The sequence below is a fragment of the Hyla sarda genome, chromosome 11, assembly GCF_029499605.1.
Source record: "Hyla sarda isolate aHylSar1 chromosome 11, aHylSar1.hap1, whole genome shotgun sequence".
NCBI classification, from domain to species: Eukaryota; Metazoa; Chordata; class Amphibia; order Anura; family Hylidae; genus Hyla; species Hyla sarda.
The window spans coordinates 98,814,751-98,835,377 of NC_079199.1; the positions used below are offsets into that span (position 1 = coordinate 98,814,751).

General features: G+C 42.2%; 1 protein-coding gene across 3 annotated transcripts in view; it reads left to right on the top strand.

Moving 5' to 3' along the window:
* VANGL2 (VANGL planar cell polarity protein 2) overlaps positions 1-20,627 on the top strand; it is a 193,191-nt gene that overhangs the window by 147,075 nt on the left and 25,489 nt on the right. For all 3 annotated transcript variants that reach the window (XM_056545545.1, XM_056545544.1, XM_056545546.1), the window contains one exon: positions 1,660-1,830. The gene's annotated coding sequence lies outside the window, so the exon portion shown is untranslated. The remainder of the gene's footprint in view (positions 1-1,659; positions 1,831-20,627) is intronic.

Consider the following 20,627-nt stretch of genomic DNA (forward strand, 5'->3'; position numbering starts at 1 on the left):
TGGACCCCTTTTGGGTTACACCACTTATTGGATATAACCTTTGTTAGTATGACTACCCTGTACATACTGATGCCATGATATGTGAGCTTATTATCTTTGGTTGTCCCTTCTATTGGCTTCATCTAATTTTTCTCTGCTGTGGATTGTTTCCTCTGGCCGGAAGAAGCGCGCATAGTCGTGTGAAACGGCCGGCGTTGCCTCTGAGTGCTTCGGATAATCTCTGAATGCATGCACTCACTGCTGAAACTGCATCTAAGGGTCTGAGAGTCCAGGGTCAGGGGGCGGCAATCCTCTAAGATAAGCGGAAACGCTCAGAGGTAATGTTGGAAGTTTCACACGAATATGCGCGCTTCTTTCGGCCTCCGGCGGCATTCTGAGATGAGCGCTTCTGCTCATCTTGGAATGCCTCCCAGTGACCCAGGACTCTCGGACCTGTAGACGCAGTTCCAGTGCTGAGTGCATGCTATCGTTCTTTTGTGACTTTCACACAAGTCAAGCTGGACGCCTCCCCGATATTTTTCAGGGATGTGACTGCACAATTTCCGCAACTTTTTGTTGACTTTCATAGGGCGTGATTCTTGTGTCAATCACCAAGTTACAAAAGAAGTTTGATATTTCCTCCAAGGCTGTGGTGGGTTATTTTTGTCCTGGAAAAGGCTTCCTAACCAAACCTGGCATGGCCTTCAGCCTCCAGTCCTATTCTCCTCTTACCTACACCCTTTCTGGTCTTTCTTTATCATCCCTTAGCTTTATTTAGTTTGAACAATGCATTTTCCTCCCTTTTTTGACACGTTGAGGTCTAACACGCTTCCATTTGTCTCCATTTAATTCCACTTTCTTGTTTTTGCATTTATGAAATTCCTCCGCCACTGTATCCCCGGCATAATATTTCATAGTCTGCTTCCAGAAAGCGGGAGGAATGTGTGCGGCAGACTGGGGAGATATTCAGGATTTTTATGGCTGCCGGTCAGCATGCAGACATTAAGAGCTGCCGATGATGGATGAGGTTGAGATGAGGTAATGAACTCTCATCGTGTGAGCGTGGGACTGGCAATCTAGGATTTCCTAATGTCTGCTTGGATTTCCAGAGCCAGGAAGGAATTAATATTCCATTTTTTTTTTTTTATAATGAAGGCTTTCAGATCGTACCCAGCATGTCTGGCTCTTCACAGCCCCATTGTCAAGTCAATGTTAAGTGCTAATGTGTGGCCATTGGCGTTGTTGCCCATTTATCATGTTGGCAGCTCTAGCAATCTTATACATCATGTATACCTTCCAATTGATACGGGTGGAAAAAGTAATTTCATTTTTACTTTATATCTGTAATGCGCTGTGAATATTAGAGTCAATATGTAATTTACCTTGGATAGGTCATTTGGCCAAAAAACAAATGGTTATATGTCTTGCTTTGTTGGCCGGCTGAATATAAATCACACTTATGGCTGGTTTTAGACAATGCATCGTAAACCTAGTTATCGAATAGTGGAGCTTTTTTTTTATCCTTCTTGTCTCAAATATGGTCCTGGTTTTGTCACAAAAAAAAGCTTAAAATATATATATTTTTTTTTTACATTTTTCCTCATTGGTTTATCCAGTGTTCGTTGTTTTTAGCTATACTGTTTTACTTACAATTTTTTTTTAACCTTTCTTTTTTTGTAGGTTTTTTGGTGATAATACAAAAAGGAGTCTCCTAGAAGAAATATCAATGGTCTAGAACTGAGGAAGACTTTGAAATTTTTCCAAATTTTTGTTCAGAATTCCACCATAAGATGCACGAAGGATCGTAGGATTGATACAACCCAAGCCCGTCTTTCCTGTGAGCCTACCCCGGTAAGTGCCAATGTACAGCATGTACTGTTCCGTTGTGTTAAGTGCAGAATATATGTTTTTTTTGTATTTTTATTTATTTATTTTATTTATTTATATTTTGTTGATAAATTTTAACTCAATGATAGAATTTTTGATTCTTATTCTGTTTTGGTCACTTCTCAATGCTACCCATTTGTTTACTGGCATAAGATTGCTCCGATCTGCTAAATGACGGACTCCTTTGAAGTTGCTAGTTGCCAAGTATTTTTTTAGTTTTTATAGTTTATTGTGGTTTAATCTGACAGACCGGACCTATAAATTTTGTGTGTGTATGTATATATATATATATCTTATTATTAAAATTCATTTATCTGGCGACACTGAAGACGGTAGTTAGTGACAGGTGTTTGGCTTGAGCTGTTGCAATGTAACTTTTATAATAGTCTTATGGTAATCTAATTGTAGTAATTTTGGGATAGGAGGTATGGTTTAATGTTTACATCTGGACAGTGTTCATATATTTTAAGCAATGTGTTGAACTCCGGATTATGTCGCTGGACTGCGGCACATAGGGCCGGCTAATGGTAATGTTTATTGATATATCAAATTCCATTGGTTATATACTGTTTACATATATACCGTATTTTTCGCCGTATAAGACGCACTTTTTCTTCCCCCAAAACTGGGGGGAAAAAGTCAGTGCGTCTTATACGGCGAATAAACCCCTATCACGGCGGTCCCTGCGGCCATCAACTGCCGGGACCCGCGGCTAATACAGGACATCACCGATCGCGGTGATGTCCTGTATTAACCCTTCAGACACGGCGATCAAAGCTGACCGCCGCGTCTGAGGGGAAAGTGACACTAACCCGGCTGTTCAGTCGGGCTGTTCGGGACCGCCGCAATTTCACCCCGGCAGTCCCGAACAGCCCGACTGAATAGCCGGGTTAGTGCTTACAGGACACCGGGAGGGACCTTACCTGCCTCCTCGGTGTCTTCTCCGTTCAGGGATCCCCTGTATGGCCGGCGCTCTCCTTCCTCGTCATCACGTCGTCGCGTACGTGCGTCGGCGTGCGTAACGACGTGATGGCGGCGACGGAGAGCGAGCATACCCTGCCGGCAGCAGAGACGTTCCGGAGCGACGGGGACACGGCGACAGCGATGGAGCGACATCCAGGGCAGCGGTGACGGGTCCGGAGCGACGGGGACACGTGAGTATTACCTCCTATGCAGTGGTCTTCAATCTGCGTACCTCCAGATGTTGCAAAACTACAACTCCCAGCATGCCCGGACAGCCAACGGCTGTCCGGGCATGCTGGGAGTTGTAGTTTTGCAACATCTGGAGGTCCGCAGGTTGAAGACCACTATTGGGTTCAAAATCTTTATTTTTTTAGATTTTGCACCTATAAATTGGGTGCGTCCTATAGGGCGAAAAATACGGTATCTCTGTTATATATTTATCTTATGCCATTTCTGTGTACTCACAATTTCCTAGAATCAGGTGCCTATTTTGAAATTTAATCTGAGGACCGATTTACACGGGCCAGTGATCAGGAATGAATGTTCATCCAGCTGATCATTGCTAAAATGTAAAACATGCCCTCTGATCCATGAAAATGTTTTTTGTTGGTCGACGGCACGTCTTCTCGTGTAAACAAGGGATAGGTTGATGTAATGCTGACTGTTTGCACATTAAATGATACTTTCTCCCCATACATTGTGTGTCGGCCCACGTTATGGGGGAGATTTATCAAAACCTGTCTAGAGGAAAAGTTGCTGAATTGCCCATAGCAACCAATCAGATCGCTGCTTTTGTTTTGCAGAGGCCTTTTCAAAAATGAAAGAAGCGATCTGATTGGTTGCTAGGGGCAACTCAGCAACTTTTTTCCTCTGGACAGGTTTTGATAAATCTCCCCTCTTATTCATTATTCCTCATTCTGCATGATCAGTCTAGCTATATGTGGCTATAGTCTATGCCAGATCTGTATGGAAAATAACTCAACGTTGAAACACCGTTGTGGGCTAAGTGTCATGTCCAGATTGAGATTGCTGCCCTGACCCTACATCTAAATCCCCTGGCTAAGGCAAAGTGGGTTGTTGGTGCCCCTCTAGCACATGCTTTGTTTCCCAGGTGTCACTCTGGTAAGGCCACCATAGGCTAGAACTCTTTTGAAGGGTCGTTGAGTTGAGTTGAGAGATCTGTCTACCAGGACTTTAAAGCTTATCTTGGATCATGGTCCTGGCGACGGGATATCAATTAAAATTCTGCGCCAACTTCAGAGCCCAAGACTTGGCCAGAGACTAATGCGATCAGGAGACAGATTTGCTGGAAATCCCATGCAAGTCTTTGGGACGTCCTGCAAATCCGTCTCCTGATCATGATAGTCTTGGGGTAAGTCTTGGGTTCTGAACGGAGATCTTACAATCATCGGAGGTGCGCTTTAATATTCAAAGTTCTGAACTCTTTCTATAGTCTTATAAGTTGTTCCATTGCACAAAAGTACAAAAAAATTAAGCAACTCTCTTTATTAAAAATCCTCCAGAATTGTGTTTATAGAGCTGTAATGCGGTCCTACATGCCTCTATTGTTGATAATTAAAAACAAACCCTGTGTAGTCTGGTCCTTCAAAAATTATAGGGGAGCAGAAAAGGTCCTACCTGTTCTGCTCCCCAGTGGTCCCTGGGGGTCCCGGAAGGATACTGTTCTGAGACGGGAGGTGTGGGTGCTTGTCCCGATCATTCCACATGCAATTGTGAGTAGTGGCAGGGCCACGGGTGTTGTAGTGAGTAATGGGATCAGATGTTATTAACCCCGGGGGTCGGGTGGTATTAACCCCTATGTGTTTGTGACGCCAGTGTGGTTTTCGGGTTCAGGAACACCACACGCCCGGATTCTCCGCTATCCCACGGGCTAGTAGTGAATAAAGAGTCCACAACCAGTTGCAGGTAATTGGAGGCTTTACTGAATACAAGACAGATGGAATTATCTTCACAGCTATGGCCAGATTGTCCCAGAGAGGTGACCAGTACCCAGAGGACCTTACAGCTTGTTGGACCAATGCTTGTAATTTACTTGACTTGGACTTGTAATTTAGACTTGACTGTTATTAGACTGGACTTGACTTGTACCATGTGCCGGACTTGACTAGATGTAGTGACAGTAGACAGAGACTTGACTTATTGGAGACTTGTAGCTTTGTGGAACTCCAGATGCTGAACACTGTCCTGAGATTCTCTGGTAGCTGCTTTGATGTTAAAAGAGCCTGAATTAAAGATGGCGGCCCCTTATATAGTGAGGGGGCTGGACTATAGCCCATTGGTCAAGCTATGGGTCATAGGTTAACCCTGGTGCTCTCTGGGATTACATATTGCAACAAATCATATAACAGTATAACATAACAACATGTGATCAGCTTACTCACACAGGTCCTGGAGTCCTCCAAAGGTCCTATATACTATCTCTACATTAGAATCTTATCTATGGTCTTAAGGTAACATACACCAAATTTGATAAACTAGCAAGATAACACTAGGAGTCCCTGCAGGGGAGCCCCCAGGTCACTAAGGGACTCAACCTGACAGGGCCTACAGGTAATACAGGACTATGTACCTGTAGTGGGACACCACACAATGTCTTACAGATGGCCAACGTTGCCGCAACTTATGTCGCCAGTAACCTCATGCATCTATTGGACATTACGTGTGGGCATGGTTTCGCCCATTTGCAATCATCAGGACAAGCACTTGCTCCCTCCGGTCTTGGGACAGTATACTTCTGAGATGACCAGGAGAGTGTAAGAGGAGCGTCGGGGAGCAGAAGAGGTAGGACCTTTTCTCCCCGGACAAAACCTTTATTTGTTGGTTCTTACATCTTTCTACATAGGAGTAGACACAGCCCTTTTAAAGGAGTTCTCTGGCAAAAAATAACTTATCCCCTATCCACAGAATAAGTAGCTGATCGTGGGGTATCCAACCACTGGGCTAACCCCCCTGAGATCACCAGGACTGGATCAGCTGCTCAGTGGGGAAAGCGTGCTGCAGCCGACACTTGCTCCATTCATTCATTGGCATTGCTGTATTTTGGGTGTTTAGTGTCTTTCCTCATCGTTCTTCAGGGTGTTTAGTGTTTGTTCATTCTTTAGGGTGTTCAGGTCTTTCCCTCTTCCTTCTTCAGGGTTTTTTAGTGTTTGATTCTCCATCTCGGCATTGTAACTGCTATGAAACATTTGCATTGAGGATTCTTAACCAAACCGCAGGGAATAGTTTTCTATTTTATTGAGAATGTGCAGTTCATTATAGAAGAAACAATTGTGCAACTGGAAGTTGTTAGCCAGGCCATAAATATCACAGAATTGTTCCAAAAAGTTCTTGGCCTCAAGGAATCCTCGCCATGACCTACTGTGTACATTTAGGAAGCTGCTAATTTACTTACCAGGGCTTCAATGTGAGGGGGACCTCTTAAAGAGTATCTGTCATCAAAAAATTGTTCTAAACTAACTCAGGCTATGTTCCCTAACTACTCCTTACACCCCTCCCACATAAAAAAAAAAATTAAAATTCAGAGCTTTAAAAAGCTGTGTATCTTTCCTTTATTCATGCTCACATAGTGCAATCTCCCAGCAGAAAAAAATTGGGTGTTTCTCAGCAGGCATGACATCCCTGAAGCCTGCTGGGGGGCCACTTCTGCCCTCACATGGTTGCAGTGCTGTGATGAATAGAAGACCTGTGCATGTCTAAGTCTGTTCAGATTTCAGTGAGGCTCTCCTTCAGCTTTCTGTCTGTGTGGCTTTCTGTGAGAATCTGTGGAGCTTCCACTTTCTGCAGCTGTCAATCAAGCTCAGTGCAGAGAAACACTTCCCGAGTTCAGACTCCTGCCAGGCCAGAAAGAGACCAAACTCACTGTATTAATTGTGGCAGGGAACAGAACAGAGCCGCCTGGTGGCTTTTTTTTATTTTTTTTTATTTTTTTATTACATTTTAAACATATTTATGTTGATAATTTTAAAAGCAAGTGAATGGGAAAGTGTCTGCTAATTACACAAGGAACACTATATTAAAGGGGTATTCCGGGATTTTTTTTTTATTTGGCTATGCTACAGGGGCTGTAAAGTCAGTGTAATTCATAATCTAGTTTCTGTACCGGTGTTTCTGTGTGACGGTTTTCTCACAATTCTTCTGTGATTTTCAGCCCATTATTTATTTTTAACAGCATACAAAATGACTGCTGTCTCGGATTTTTCTTGCAATGCGGTCGAGACCTGACTCACTAATCAGCTGATGACAGGGAGCCTGTCTGCTTCAATGGGTGGAGGGATCAATCTGCAACTAATGCAACAGCTGGAGGCACCCTGATTGAAGACCACAGGTCTGCAGCTCATTTATGTTTCATTGGGTGGATAGGCTGATGTGTGGGAAGGAGGAAAATGGTATCATGGGATTTGTAGGCAAACAAGAAAACTGAAAACAGGAAATACAATTTCACAGAAAGCTAGCCACAGTGTTATGGTAATCTCACAACATAGCCATTTAGCCCAAGACAAGCGCAGATCCTTCCTAAGCATGTCCATTACTGTCTGCCAGGTACCTACTAAAATCACCTTATGCTGGATAACCCCTTTTAAAAGTTATTGGTGACAGGTACTAGAGATGAGCGAAGTTACAGTAAATTCGATTTGTCACGAACTTCTCGGCTCGGCAGTTGATGACTTTTCCTGCATAAATGAGTTCAGCTTTCAGGTGCTCCGGTGGCTGGAGACTCTTTCCTAGGACTGTATCCACCTTTTCCAGCCACCGGAGCACCTGAAAGCTGAACTCATTTATGCAGGAAAAGTCATCAACTGCCGAGCCGAGAAGTTCGTGACAAATCGAATCACTGTAACTTCGCTCCTCTCTAACAGGTACGCTCTTTAAAGTGATTCTCAAGAACAATATGAATGCGGTTTATTGGAGAGCATACATATTTATACAGTATTGTAAATTTATCGCCATACTATTTCCACTTGGGGCCAAGCTGCACCCTGCACCCCTGTGATCAGACATCTTATGCCCTATTCTTTGGATAGGGAATAAGAAGTCCAAGTCTGGAATTCCCCTTTAAATGTGTATGGGCGCTTGTTATAAATGAAGAGGAGAGCAGATTGATACATAGCATTCAGAGAAAAGACTCGCTAGTAATGTTTATTCATTTAAATCTAGTAATCTGGGCTTAGGAGTCCAGTGGGCAGTCCTTATCAGGGACTCGCAGCTATATCTCTATGCAGTACCAATCAATGAAATGACAACCCACTGGACTCCTTGGCTCAGAACGAGCAGAGATTTCTAGAAGTCAAAATCTACTGAATATTTAACTTCTCGCCTTATATAGATCAGTCTACTCAGCAACTTTATTCATGGTGACGGCTACCTGAAATCCTGAAGAAGATTTCCACTTGCATTGACGTAGACGCTCTATACTATTGTAGAGTGGTTGACTTTCTCATAGGAGGCCTGTCTAAACGTGCAGCCGTTCGGTGTACAGGTTCTACAGGTTCTGTCTATCAGCTGGCCATCTATTTCAGCTTGGTGTTTGGCTAATGTGTTATTATAGTATTAAGAGCCGGCCGCTTATTTAGAAAAGTCGTTTAGCTAAAGTGTTAGATGTAGACTTTCCCATGCGTAATTTGTATTTACGCTTTCCATAGCCATCATGTGATTGTAGGTATGGCAGCAGAATAGAGGCAGCGTGTGTGATGTAAAGAGTCGAAGAAAGCTAAAATGAAACTTGGGGGACCCCACAGTTCGGGGGAAGAAGAGGACCCCATGACGCCCAAAAATAGTTACCACCCCCACCTACCCCATGCCCTATCCTTAAAGGGGGAACTAAACCCATAGCCCATCCTTTCCCTCTCATGAACCTATTTTAATTGTCTAAATATCATTCATTAGCTATATAGAGCAGTTGTCCCTCTTTGGTTGTCTCTTACACGCATGAAGAGAGGCAATGACATCATCCAGCCATCCACTCTGTCTCTGTCCAAATCCCTCTTTGAAAGCAGCCCCCACCCTCCTGAGACAGACCATGTGATTTCTTCCTTGCACTGATAAGTCATGCTCCCTTTAGTGGGGGCTGCTCTGAGAGTGAGCGGAACAGCAGAGTTGCAATGATTGCTGGGAGATGTAGGTTAGGGGATTGTAGGATGACAAAGAATATCAAGCAGCCAGAGAAGACAACAGGGGCCACAGGAGCCATGTATATCAGGTAGTATTGTTTACAGGGAACATATCCAGATAGTGTGGTGGGGAATGCAAATTATATATATATATTTATATTTTTTCCCCTACAGTACCCTTTTAATCTATTGGGAAATAAATCCTATATGTATGTATTGGTCCATACCACTTGTCCATATTAGGTGACCTAATACCAGCCGAGGCTACTCATAACATTGAACTTGAAAGACCAATGCTCTTATGATTTTTTTTTTGTCTTGTACAGTCCTTTTGGCGTGAACCATACATGTATGTGTACAGCATACTTTATGTATTTCTGCAGAATACTTGAGCCCAACGAACAAGAAGCCTACCACTCTCCATTTTAGCTCGAGTCTAGATCGGTAGTAGGGAGACTGAGAGGTGCTTGAGAACCATTACAGCTTATTGTAGATCCTGCATGTGCTTTTATCAGCCCAGCTATATCTAAACACCGGAAAGCAACCATGAAGTGGACTAATGTGCTTTTATGGTCTTTTTTGAAGTTGTTCCCTCAATGCCCCGGCTCCTTTCTCCGAGAAGAAAATTGAAGGCCCAAAATGCATCTTCCTGTAACTATAGTGACAAGACTTGTGTGTGGATATGTTCTTAGGTAGACACGTATAGGGCAACCAGCTGGACTCTTGGTAAATGAATATATTTTGACCTAATGTTACTTTGTAATGGGTCAAACCTCTGGCACTTCTACCACGTTTGACGGCAAGAATGACTAACTTACAATAGGCATCATCACGGTCCCTTCATGGTTTCCAAGGGGTCAGTCCTTTTCCTTAGGATCTGTTGGGGCTTCCATTTAAAGGGGTACTCCGGTGGAAAACTTTTTTTTTTAAATCAACTGGTGCCAGAAAGTTAAACAGATTTGTAAATTACTTCTATTAAAAAATCTTAATCCTTCCAGTACTTATTAGCTGCTGAATACTACAGAGGAAATTATTTTCTTTTTGGAACACAGAGCTCTCTGCTGACATCATGACCACAGTGCTCTCTGCTGACACCTCTGTCCATTTTAGGAACTGTCCAGAGTAGCATATGTTTTCTATGGGGATTTTTCTCCTACTCTGGACAGTTCTTAAAATGGACAGAGATGTCAGCAGAGAGCACTGTGGTCATGATGTCAGCAGAGAGCACTGTGGTCGTGATGTCAGCAGAGAGCACTGTGGTCGTGATGTCAGCAGAGAGCACTGTGGTCGTGATGTCAGCAGAGAGCACTGTGTTCCAAAAAGAAAATAATTTCCTCTGTAGTATTCAGCAGCTAATAAGTACTGGAAGGATTAAGATTTTTCAATAGAAGTAATTTACAAATCTGTTTAACTTTCTGGCACCAGCTGATTTACATTAAATTGGTACTCCGCTGGAAACCACCTATCCCGATGACTGGAGAACACAGCCGCCATGCCCCCTCCATTCACGCCTCCTCCCATAGACATGAATGGAGGGGGCGTGGCATGACATCATGAATGTAGAAGCTCTGAGCTTCCGTGTTCCAGACGCCGCCGGACCAGAGATCGTGGAGGTCCCCTGTGGCGAGACCACCGCAATCACACATCTAAATTGGATAGGGGATAAGATTTTCCAGGGGAGTACCCCTTTAAACAAACAGTGATGGTAGTAGACATACAAAAATTTTTGAAATTTGTAAGTTTTTTTTTTTCTAAATGATCTGGTTGACTTACCTTAAGTGACCAACATTGTAATGTCTGCTTGCTCTTTAAATAGGTTTTCCAGGTAGGGCTGGTGCAAAGATTTTTGCCCCCCTAGGCAAAAGCTAATTACCGTCCCCTTGACTCCACCCATTGGCTCCGCCCTTTGACACGCCCCACCTTACTACTGGGGTGACACACTGTAACAAACCTCCTCCTCATGTAATCACCTTACTACTGGGGTGACACACTGTAACAAACCTCCTCCTCATGTAATCTCCTTACTACTGGGGTGACACACTGTAACAAACCTCCTCCTCATGTAATCTCCTTACTACTGGGGTGACACACTGTAACAAACCTCCTCCTCATGTAATCTCCTTACTACTGGGGTGACACACTGTAAAAAACCTCCTCCTCATATAATCTCCTTACTACTGGGGTGACACACTGTAACAAACCTCCTCCTCATGTAATCTCCTTACTACTGGGGTGATACACTGTAACAAACCTCTTCCTCATGTAATCTCCTTACTACTGGGGTGATACACTGTAACAAACCCCCTCCTCATGTAATTACCTTACTACTGGGGTGACACACTGTAACAAACCTCCTCCTCATCTAATCTCCTTACTACTGGGGTAACACACTGTAACGAACCTCCTCCTCATGCTGCTGGCTGAGCGAGTGGTTTGGATTCTGGTCTAACTTTCTTGTGGCAGGCAGAGTGGTGCCCCCCATCAAGAGGGCGCTCTAGGCGGCTGCGTATTTTGCCTATAGGCAGAGCCGGTGCAGTGAAAAAAAATCTGTGATTCGTTGCCCCTATTACACAGGACAGTACAGACAACACTTCTCTTAAAGGTTTTTTTTTTTTTTTTAAATATATATATCAACTGGCTCCAGAAAGTTAAACAGATTTGTAAATTACTTCTATTAAAAAATCTTAATCCTTTCAGTACTTATGAGCTTCTGAAGTGGAGTTGTTCTTTTCTGTCTAAGTGCTCTCTGATGACACGTGTCTCTGGAAATGCCCAGTTTAGAAGAGGTTTGCTATGGGGATTTGCTTCTAAACTAGGCGGTTCCCGAGACGCACTTAGACAGAAAAGAACAACTCAACTTCAGAAGTTCATAAGTACTGAATTAAGATTTTTTAATAGAAGTAAATAACAAATCTGCTTAACTTTCTGGAGCCAGTTGATATATATAAAAAAGTTTTTTCCTGGATAACCCCTTTAAATCACCTATAGGGAGATTTATAAATACCTGTCCGGAGGAAAAGTTGCTGAGTTGCCCATAGCAACCAATCAGATCGCTGCTTTCATTTTTCACAGGTCTTATCAAAAATGAAAGCAGCGATCTGATTGGTTGCTATGGGCAACTCAGCAACTTTTCCTCTGCACGGGTTTTGATAAATCCCCCCCCCCCCCCCCCCCCCCCCAAGTATTTACAGCAGATATAAATGTGTTTTTTAGGCTCCTCTGTTTATCTAATAACCTTTTAGTTTTATAAGAACTAGAAACAAAAATTTCCACCATAGAAAATCTCTCCATCTGTAATCCTACGTTCAGGCAGCCTAAATAGTGCCGCCGTGTGCCCGCTTTGTAATCTACATCATATAATCCGGGATCCCTTTTAACCTTTTCATTTCTGACACTTCCAGCTTTCATATTTGCGCAAAGATGCGAATGTGAGGCCTTGATGTCACATTTCGACATTCGCCATAATTCTAATATTTAATTTTTTTTGGCATCGTACACTATTATGCGGGTATTTCTGGGTGTCGCCGTTCCCGTGTTGGAGTAAAGTTTTTTTCTTTTGTTCCTCTAAGCTTTTTCACGGTCGTCTCCCTGGAGATACGTGATCCCTTTTTTCTGAACAATGGGAGAAGTTACAAAATAAAAAATTTCTTTCTTTCTTCCAGTTTCGCTCCTCGCTCACCCTACACCTTTCCTTCCAGTCTCTCCACCCTTCTTCTCTCCATGCTCCTGCTTGGGCGAATGTTTCTAGGCCTTTCTGCCATTACCTAGGAAACCAAAGGGGTGCATACAGGGGAATGGGGGAGGTGCGCAGAGACTGGGCCTTTTGGGTTGCCATGGTAATAGATGCAAAAAATCTGGTATTCCGGACAAAAGCCTCCGCTGACTGCAGCATCCTGACCCTGTCCATCCAAAACCAGTGGCTGGAAGCAGGACATGATTGGATCTGTATTTTTTCGGCCTTGTTTCTATGGTCACCGAGCCTTGTCATATTGTCCCTCAGTCTTTGCTGTCGTGCACGGAGCAGAAGATGTCACGTCGGATGTCACTCAAAGTCTTTATCCTGTTATATCCGTGCTGGTTTCCAAAGGTTTTAGATGGTTTTCAATTGGCTTAGAATAATTTTTTTTTTCAAAAATGTTTTTGTGAGATCCCCGATTCTGGTTTATGTTAATGGCAGAAGGCAAGGAACACATCAGACGCCATGCTTTGTAGTCAATAGACATCAAGACGGTCAGAATTATACAGAGAAAGTAACTAAGAGCTTGCCTATAGCTAAGGCTGGGTTCACACTACGTTTTTCAACTACGGTTCCCGCATACGTTTTCGAAAACCGTATGGGAAAAAAACGGATGGAACAGTATGGGAAAAAGTAAACCGTATGCGTTTTCAAACAGTATACTGTTTTTAAAAGTGCATACAGTTCCGTCCGTTTTTATAGAAAAAAAAAACATACGTTTTGGCTTCACTGGTTTGGAAACGGTGCTTGCAGCTTATTTGGTCTGGCAAAATCTGTGTGCCCAAAGGTTCGGTGTCATGCCCCATTATGCGGTGTCCCAGCACCAAACCCGCACAATGGAAGTTCATGCCCTGGCGGAAAAAACTACAGGACCTTGACCTAACCCTAGCTACTTGGACCAATCTTCAATCCTCTCTCAAATCAGTGTCAATCTATTGGGTGAAAGTACCACACGTCCCAGCAAGGTAACAGGACTCCCAAGAGGTTACACTACATCCTCTCCACTCTGCGCCGTACTGTCTATCAACATCTGCACCCTGCTCAGCAAAGACAGTTATCCGTACCCTGTCATCAGCGTGTTCCTTTAATCCCTGTGTCTGGCCCAGGAGAAGCTGTTTCCAACCTCAGACCATGTATAGGCTAATGGTGCCCTGGTGTCACGAAATGATCAGGTATTTTCCTAGCACCCCTGTGGCTACCACAATTGAATCTTATAGGGTGCTGGAAGGGACATGAGGTGTAATGCATCCAGTTTCTTGCATCTGGTGTTTCTAACTAAAGTGGCTCTGGATCCCCAGATATACGTGAAAATAAAACTCAAGCCCCACCAACAGGCCAGGAGATTAATTGTCTCCATGTTCTATTCCAATGGAGTAGTGTTGGTGACCTTGAGGACTGGGTTGGGGACCACTGCTTTAAAGTGATCTGATCTGCTGTAACCTGGAATAGCAGCTGGGACTTCAGGCTCCATCCACTGTGTTCATGTGGGCATTGCCATGAACAGTACATGTGTCCGTACCCCAAATTATATACATTTTGTGGTAAAGTTGGGCACAATTGTTCCCTGCAGCCGAGATCGCAGGGCTCCCCAGCGGCGGGACCCCCGCGGTCAGACATCTCAACCCCTATCCTTTGGATAGGGGATAAGATGCCTAGAGGAAGAATACCCCTTTAACCCCTTAAGGACCAAGGACGTACAGGTACGTCCTTGGTCCTGCTGCCGTGATATAACGCGGGGTTACACGGTAATCCCGCATCATATCACGGCGGGCCCGCCGTCATAGTGAAGCCAGGACCCGCCGCTAATTGCGCGCAGCGCCGATCACGCCGCATGCTATTAACTCTCAGAGCTGAGCCATGCGGCTAAAAGTGAAAGTATAAAGTGACTGTTAACTCAGTGGGCTGTTCGGGATAGCCGCGGCGAAATCGGGGCATTCCGAACAGCTTACAGGACAGTGGGAGGGTCCCTACCTGCCTCCTCGCTGTCCGATCGCCGAATGACTGCTCAGTGCCTGAGATCCAGGCATGAGCAGTCAAGCGGTAGAATCATCGATCACTGGTTTCTTATGAGAAACCAGTGATCAATGATAAAGATCAGTGTGTGCAGTGTTATAGGTCCCTATGGGATAACAATGATCAGTATAAGAGATCAGTGTGTGCAGTGTTATAGGTCTCTATGTGATAACAATGATCAGTATAAGAGATCAGTGTGTGCAGTGTTATAGGTCCCTATGGGATAACAATGATCAGTATAAGAGATCAGTGTGTGCAGTGTTATAGGTCTCTATGGGATAACAATGATCAGTATAAGAGATCAGTGTGTGCAGTGTTATAGGTCCCTATGGGAGCTATAACACTGCAAAAAAAAAGTGGAAAAAAAAGTGAATGAATATCATTTAACCCCTCCCCTATTAAAAGTTTGAATCACCCCCCTTTTCCCATAAAAAAAAAAACACAGTGTAAATAAATATAAACATGTATGGTATCACCGCGTGTGGAAATGTCCGAATTATAAAAATATATCGTTAATTAAACCGCTCGGTCAATGGCGTACGCGCAAAAAAATTCCAAAGTCCAAAATAGTGCATTTTTGGTCACTTTTTATATCATTTAAAAATTTATAAAAAGCGATCAATAAGTCCTATCAATGCAAAAATGGTACCGTTAAAAACTTCAGATAACGGCGCAAAAATGAGCCTTCATACCACCGCATACACGGAGAAATAAAAAGTTATAGGGGTCAGAAGATGACAATTTTAAACGTATTAATTTTCCTGCATGTAGTTATGATTTTTTCCAGAAGTCCGACAAAATCCAACCTATATAAGTAGGGGATCATTTTAATCGTATGGACCTACAGAATAAAGATAAGGGGTCATTTTTACCGAAAAATGTACTACGTAGAAACGGAAGCCCCCAAAAATTACAAAACTGCGTTTTTTTTTCCAATTTTGTTGCACAATGATTTTTTTTTCCGTTTCACCGTAGATTTTTGGCCAAAATGACTGACGTCAATACAAAGTAGAATTGGTGGCGCAAAAAATAAGCCATCATATGGATTTTTAGGTGCAAAATTGAATGAGTTAGGATTTTTTAAAGGCAAGGAGCAAAAAACAAAAAACAAAAATGCAAAAACGGAAAAAAAAAACAATCCTTAAGGGGTTAAAGGGGTACTCTGTTGCAGAAAATCTTATTCCCTATCCGACCGCTGGGACCCCCTGCAATCTCCTGCCTGAAACTGTCTTTCTCCGTGCACAAATTACGGTCAACCCCCGCTTGGTGTATGTAGCTCTATAAATGAGCCAGGGATACACGAACACTGTATTTCCAGCTCTCTCATAGAGCTACATGGAGGGGTGTGCACAAAGTGGTGGTCGACAGTAATCCGTGCCTTGAGAGGGCAGGGGTACTGGGCAGGAGATCGCAGGGACCTGAACCCAAAACACCCTCCCCTGGGGATAAGATTTACTGCAACAAAGCACCCCTTTAAGGAGTTAGAGTTACCATCTTGCTGGGACTGGGAATTAAAAAAACAAAAAACAAAAAAAAAGACCCCAATACTTAACTACCCCTTATCACCCGCAGTTCTGGTTCGGCTCCGTCAAGCCCTCGGATGTTTTGTTCTGTTCTGTCTTCCTGCTTCTGAGAAGAGAATAAAGACCTGCCCTCTCAGCCAATCATTGGGCAAAGTGGTGTCCCACCTCAGCTAGTGATTGGCTAAGCCGCTCATCTCGGAACCAGGAAGATCGGGGTACTGGATGGAGCCGACCAGGAGCTGCGGGGAACTGGGACTAGGTTAGTATAGTTTGTTCACCACAGAAGGTTAACATTTTTTTTAATTTTTGCTAAACTCCAGTGTGGTGTCCCGGTACCGTATTGCATACCGTATCTAGTGTGGTGGTCCCCAGAGTCAGAGTAACTACGCTCAGGTAGGGTCCCCCAGGTGGGACAGCCCCTAGTCGCCTCTCCTCTACTCTAATTCTATAATGTTCATATATGTATATATTTAGTAATAACGTATATTTAATATAATGTATAGTACTTACCTTGTTTAATGTCGCAGGACCTTCGATCATGTGACCATGTTAATATCCTCTATGGTATGTTGGAGGACCTTTTGGAGCTCCTTGGGTCACATGTTACCCATAATCCTTTGTAATGGTGATTGACACAAGTATTGGACCAATTAGCTCTAGTCCAGCCCCTGCCCATATAAGGGAGCTGCAGCCAATTATCGCTCTCTTGGGTTGCTGCTCTAGTTGATGCCGGACTAGCAGGACGGATCTGCGCAACTTGCAAAGCCAAGCTAGGCCTGAAAACCGGCCTCAGCTGAACTAAAACCGTGAGTTTTAAACTACCCCCACTAAAGCTAGCGTGACTACTGGACCGCAACTAAATCCCCTAAATCCAGTGGAACAGCGCATATTATCCTAAAGACTCTGAATTGCTAAAGTCCCAACCTTTGTCAATCTCAAAAAAAGCAGTTGTATGTATAGAGACTGTTCCGGTTGTGAAAATTGCCTAAAACCTTCAGTAAAAGTTACACCTGTTTCAAAAAACTCTCCGGTTGTGGACCATCTATTATTATCTACCTCCCTATCGCCCTTGGGAAGGGTGGCGGAAGGACAAGCATTACTGAGGAGCTCTCACCCTGGCGTCACGAATAGCAAGGGTTAACAAGCACCCTTTAGTCACCGCACAGCTACACCCCCATATACCATACTCCCCCAGGCTATCACACCAGATATAGGAGGAGACTCCTCAAAACCTGTGCAGAGGAAAAGTCGACCAGTTGCCCATAGCAACCAATCAGATCGCTTCTTTCATTTTTTTTTTTTTAAGGGCCTCTGAAAAATAAAAGGAACCATCTGCTTGGTTGCTATGGGCAACTGATCAACCTTTTCCTCAGCACATGGTTTTGATGAATCTTCCCCCCCCCCCCCCCCCCAAAGTGTTTTTTTCCTGAGATTATAATAGCGATGCAATACCACATGCAGCCACTGCAGAATGTATGGCGCTGTTCTATATAAACATTGACAGGGAATATGGCATCCTCTGGTGAGCTGGGATCCCTTTCTATTGGCTGGTAGATTGGGGTTATGTTTATAGCTTATACAAGGCTATGTTCACATGTACTGTGTTATTTTTTTAAATTTTTTTTACCATTACTTGAAAACTACAAACCCCAACATGCCCGGACAGCCGTTGGCTGTCCGGGCATGCTGGGATTTGTAGTTTTGCAACAGCTGGAGGCACCCTGATTGGTAAACACTGCCTTAGCCATATGTTATTACGTAGCTTTTTGTGTATCTCTGTTTTGATGTGGCATAGGGCAGAGAACAACTGTTTAATTGTGCGGTCTGTAACCGTATCCAGCGCCCATTGACCACACTGCGGTTCGCCCTGTTTGATGCTTTCCTGTATACTCCTCCTGCGCCGAAGCCTCATAGTTATATCTGACCTCTGTCTTCAGGGAAACGTTCCCACAATGCAAAGAACGTGTGAAAAGGCTTCTGCAATAGAACTATAGAAAGTACACAGACCTTTCCGGAAAGACTTGATTCACGCAACCTCAAGAGTCACAATACTGTAAAAGGATGGCCCATATTCTTGTATATAGGAGCAGTATTATAGTAGTTATATTCTTGTATATAGGAGCAGTATTATAGTAGTTATATTCTTGTATATAGGAGGCAGTATTATAGTAGTTATATTCTTGTATATAGGAGCAGTATTATAGTAGTTATATTCTTGTATATAGGAGCAGTATTATAGTAGTTATATTCTTGTATATAGGAGGCAGTATTATAGTAGTTATATTCTTGTATATAGGGGGCAGTATTCTAGTAGTTATATTCTTTTATATAGGAGCAGTATTATAGTAGTTATATTCTTGTATATAGGAGCAGTATTATAGTAGTTATATTCTTGTATATAGGAGAAGTATTATAGTAGTTATATTCTTGTATATAGGAGCAGTATTATAGTAGTTATATTCTTGTATATAGGAGCAGTATTATAGTAGTTATATTCTTGTATATAGGGGCAGTATTATAGTAGTTATATTCTTGTATATAGGGGCAGTATTATAGTAGTTATATTCTTGTATATAGAAGGCAGTATTATAGTAGCTATATTCTTGTATATAGGAGGCAGTATTATAGTAGTTATATTCTTGTATATAGGAGCAGTATTATAGTAGTTATATTCTTGTATATAGGAGCAGTATTATAGTAGTTATATTCTTGTATATAGGGGCAATATTATAGTAGTTATATTCTTGTATATAGGAGACAGTATTATAGTAGTTATATTCTTGTATATAAGAGGAGTATTATAGTAATTATATTCTTGTATATAGGAGCAGTATTATAAGAGTTATATTCTTGTATATAGGAACAGTATTATAGTAGTTATATTCTTGTATATAGGAGGCAGTATTATAGTAGTTATATTCTTGTATATAGGAGCAGTATTATAGTAGTTATATTCTTGTATATATAGGAGCAGTATTATAGTAGTTATATTCTTGTATATAGGAGCAGTATTATAGTAGTTATATTCTTGTATATAGGAGCAGTATTATAGTAGTTATATTCTTGTATATAGGAGCAGTATTACAGTAGTCATATTCTTGTATATAGGAGGCAGTATTATAGTAGTTATATTCTTGTATATTGGAGCAGTATTATAGTAGTAATATTCTTGTATATAGGAGTCAGTATTATAGTAGTTATATTCTTGTATATAAGAGGCAGTATTATAGTAGTTATATTCTTGTATATAGGAGCAGTATTACAGTAGTTATATTCTTGTATATAGGAGGCAGTATTATAGTAGTTATATTCTTGTATATTGGAGCAGTATTATAGTAGTAATATTCTTGTATATAGGAGTCAGTATTATAGTAGTTATATTCTTGTATATAGGAGCAGTATTATAGTAGTTATATTCTTGTATATAGGAGCAGTATTATAGTAGTTATATTCTTGTATATAGGAGCAGTATTATAGTAGTTATATTCTTGTATATAGGAGGCAGTATTATAGTAGTTATATTCTAGTATATAGAAGCAGTATTATAGTAGTTATATTCTTGTATATAGGATGCAGTATTATAGTTGTTATATTCTTGTATATAGGAAGCAGTATTATAGTAGTTATATTCTTGTATATAGGAGCAGTATTATAGTAGTTATATTCTTGTATATAGGAGCAGTATTATAGTTGTTATATTCTTGTATATAGGAGCAGTATTATAGTGGTTATATTCTTGTATATAGGATGCAGTATTATAGTAGTTATATTTTTGCATATGGGAGCACTGTTGTAGTAGCTATATCCCTGTGATAGTTTGGCGATAGAGATGACCTACACTTGACACGCACCCTACACTATGGTACTGATGTTGACCTCCTCGGATTCTGCCATTTGGAGGACATAATAACTACTCCTTTGTTCTCTCTGAATTGGTGACTGTTCCAGAGGTCATATATCTCATTGATCAAGAAACACTTGACCGAGTCCTTAAAGGGGTACTCCACTGGGTAGCGTTCGGAAGTAAATGTTCAGAACGTCTTTTTTTTTTTTTTTTTCACGCTGCTGGGGTCGGCCACGCCCCTTGTGACGTCATGGTCACACCGCCTCAATGCAAGTCAGTGGGAGGGGGCATGAGATTCTATGTGGTTACCACCATGTATCCTAAATTATAAGCATTTTTGGATGGTTCCATGTTTTTTATTATTTTTTTTTTTTTTGTCCCTTGAACCTTGTATGATGTAGACCCACATCCAATGTGGTTGTCAAATTGGCTACATGGCTCATGTGTTTGGTTCTTCTGGCCATGTGGACATCTTAAACATTAGGACTTCCTTAAATTGTTCATGGCCATATCCATTATTAAGAATCTGTCTAGTAATAAAAACCATCTGAAGG